This window comes from Gekko japonicus, unplaced genomic scaffold (genome assembly GCF_001447785.1).
Source record: "Gekko japonicus isolate JY-2015 unplaced genomic scaffold, Gekko_japonicus_V1.1 scaffold620, whole genome shotgun sequence".
In the NCBI taxonomy this organism is placed as follows: domain Eukaryota; kingdom Metazoa; phylum Chordata; class Lepidosauria; order Squamata; family Gekkonidae; genus Gekko; species Gekko japonicus.
The window spans coordinates 236567-240506 of record NW_015176470.1 but is presented as its reverse complement, the minus strand read 5'-3'; positions in this window follow the sequence as shown (position 1 = coordinate 240506).

Genomic DNA, 3940 nt, shown 5'->3' with positions numbered 1-3940 from the left:
CAAAAGGTGGGTGTGGCCGGATGACCACACTTCTGGTAACATGGGGGTGTGACCTAATATGCTAATGAGCAGTGCTGTCAGGGGTGTGGCCTAATAGGCTAATGAGTTCCTGCTGTTGGGTATGGCCTATTATGCTAATGAGTTCCTGCTGCGCTTTTTCTACAAAAAAGCCCTGTAAAGAAGTATATTTTATATCTGAATGTGGAACAGATCTCTCGTTTCAAAGCAGCCAAATTTATTGACACCAGATATGTGCCAGCTAAGACTGCTCAGGAGACACTGCCCAGTCTTTTGTCAACAAAGCTTTAATGCTTGGTCCTGTTAGTAGAACATGTCATTAATGTGTGTGAATATGTGTCTGTGAAAGTGCCACTGACTTCCACACACCACTCCCCATGTCTCCCCCCCCTCCATAATCAAGTATTGCAGGAGAAGGGTGGGATATAAATAAATAAATATGCCTTGTTCCAAAGAATTCTGGCACATTTGTGGGGTACAAACTGAATGATGTCCAACAGGAACTCTGGAATTTGGTTTCCAATAGGTCATAAAAACAATTCTTGGATCTGATTTGCTTAGATATTGATAAATGCCACTTTAAACTACTGACCCTATTCTGTATCTTCAGTGCTGTGCTAATGGTAGAATTCTACTAACTAACCAACAATCAAAGGCCAAAAGAACTCTTTCCTCCTTGATAGGTTTGGTAAAAACCTGATAAATGTCCTGCCCCTTTAAAAGAGGCTTAATGCATGGAAACAGGCACTTGAAGCTTTTCATGGCAGTGAGCTAATAACATCCCATTAAGACTTTGTTAAGGGAGCAGTGCATCTTTTCTCCAGGTTGTTGGCAACCATGCCCTTTGTTAGTGAGGTATTTCTGAACTCAGCATTAAGGGGCTGAAAAATTGATAAAAATGACACAATCTAATGTAGAATATGAAATGTAATATAGATAGTTCTAAAAAAAACCCCATATCATGTATATGGGGGGGGGGGGGAATCCTGACAATTTTTTATAAGTGCATCCAGTATTTTTGTTGAAACAATCTGGCAACCCTACATACCTCTCATGTTACAGCAGAAACATCCAAAACCAGGAATGCTTCTCACAATCCATGCCTTTCCAAGTCACAGATGTTTTTTTGCTGTGGTATGGGTACCTCCATTCAAAAGTGGCAACCACAACTTGGAATTTTTTAAGGATTAGTCTTGATTTATGGCATATTTACATGAGAGAAACTGTGTAAAGAATATTTACAAGAGTATTATAGCACTTCTTTAATTTTAGAATCAGTTTATACAGTGAAGAATGCCCAAAATTGGTTAGAAACTAATTTAGTTTTCATGTTCAAATAGAAATTCATACATAGAGAATCCTATAATGTTTCTGCTGAAGATACTGTTTGCTATTTCAGACCACTTTGTTAAAAAAACTTATTTATTTATTATAAATGTATATTTCAGTAAAATTGTATGTATTATAGAGAGTAAAATTGTATGTATTATAGAGAGTGAGTATCTTAGCTGGCTTACCATGAAGCATCAGATGATAGCGTGATCACTAAGGAAAGCTGCAGATAGAAGCCATCCCAGGTCTCCAGTGAGAGAACTGTGCCATCACTGAAAACACTGAATAAATCAAGATACAATAGATTTGGTGAGGAAATTGCCAGAAAAAGTTTTCATGTTACAGAATAAAATTACAGCCTCAGTTAATCTCGCAGGTACTGTGGGTTTCCCTAATAACTGCTAAGATCAGAGCCGTTATATATTTGCCAAATAGGCAAAACATAACAAGTATTAAATCCTCATTCCATCAACTTAATCCAACATAAACCCAACCAAATAAAATGGTTTTACAATGCTTCTCAGTCATGTTCCTGATTGGGTTTTGAAGACTCTCCAGGGGAAGATAACTTTACAATTGTGGCTCAGTTCCTAAGAATGTTTTTATTAATATGGAGATCTAGACAGAAACAAAGTGTGAGGGAACTATTTAGGAAATGGAAAAAAATTACATTCTGATTTTTCAAAATAATATTTTTCAAACGTGGCCAATAATCAAATTATTAAACTACAAAAAATCACAACAAAAATAATTCAGTAGAAACATCAATAAACCATCTCAAAACAGTACTGGAGGATCAAAAGACTTCAAAACAGCACAACAAGCAATACTGTTAACCAACTGCAGAAGAAGATGAAGAGGCCTTTACCTGGTGTGTAATGGTAATAGAACAGGCCCTAGGTGGCCATCCTTGGGAAGGAGAACAGTATAGTGTAATAGTTAAGGTGCAGGACTAGGACTAGGAGGACCCCGTTTCACTCTTCTCCATTGGGTGACCTCAGACCTGTCCCTTTTTCTCAAGCTAACTTACAAAAGGTGGTTGTGAAGGGAAGGAGAATGATGGAAGCTGCCGGTGAGAAGAAAATGAGGGCAGCTATTAGGCCTGCCATGCAATACAGGGAAGAAAGAACACTACACTAACAGGCAGAGGAAGGATCTCTGGACAGGGACTGTTGCCCAGGTAGTTACATACTATTTCTGCTTATTTTTCCAGGGAAAATTGGGTCCTGTGAGGACAATAGAGAGGACAATGAAGTTAGTCTAAGTTGCACCTCAGTCTATTGACATGTATCCTAATGTACAGATTATACTGTTTAGAGCAGGGGTCTCCAATCTTGAATCTGTGGGCACTTTTGGAATTCTGAGGGTGAGGAGTAGGTATGCTTAACAGGTGCCTGGAGTCAGCAATGGGCTTCACAAGCATGCGCAAAGTACATTTACGGTTAGCTAGAAACAGTTTCTGACCCAAGAGAATCAACTAGCAATCTCTGAGATCTCTTGATCTCTGCTGTAAACTTCAGTTAGAAGGGGCATCAAGAGAAGCTTCCTTTATGGTTGTCCCCTCCCATGGAACACCTTCCCTCTGAAGACATACCAGAGTCATGGCCAGTAGACTTTGCAGAAACATTGTAAGTTATGCTCATTGGTTAGCTGGAAGCCTCTGTCTTCACTGTGGAAGATGAGCAGTGCTTGCCCACTCCAGAACCACTGACTTCGGGAGCGGTGTTGAAAGACCTGAGTCAAATTGAGGTGACGAGAGAGGAGGTCCTACGACTGATAGACAGCTTAAAAACTGATAAATCACCAGGTCCGGATGGCATACATCCAAGAGTTCTGAAAGAACTCAGATGTGAACTTGTGGATCTTCTGACAAAAATATGTAATCTTTCATTAAAATCTGCCTCCATTCCTGAGGACTGGAAGGTAGCTAATGTCACTCCCATCTTTAAAAAGGGTTCCAGAGGAGATCTGGGAAATTACAGGATAGTCAGTCTGACGTCGATACTGGGTAAGTTGGTGGAAACTGTTATTAAGGAAAGAATTAGTAAGCACATCGATGAACCAAAACTACTGAGGCAGACTCAGCATGGGTTCTGTAAGGGAAGATCTTGTCTCACTAACCTGTTAGTGTTCTTTGAGGGGGTGAACATGTGAATAGATGTTGTTTACCTTGACTTCCAGAAAGCTTTTAATAAAGTTTCTTATCAAAGACTCCTAAGTAAGCTCAAAAATCACGGGATAAAAGGACAAGTTTTTTCATGAATCAAAAACTGGCTAATTAATAGGAAACAGAGAGTGAGCATTAAATGGGCAATTTTCTCAGTTGAGGGTGGTAAGCAGTGGGGTACCGCAAGGAATAGTACTCAGACCGATGCTTTTTAACTTGTTTATTAATGATTTGGAGTTGGGTGTAAGCAGTGAAGTGGCTAAATTTGCAGATGATATGAAGTTGTTCAGGATGGTGAAAACCAGGGAGGATTGTGAGGCACTCCAAAGGAATCTGTCAAGGATGGACGAGTGGGCATCAACGTGGCAAATATGGTTCAATGTGGCCAAGTGCAAAGAGATGCACATTGAAGCCAAAATCCTA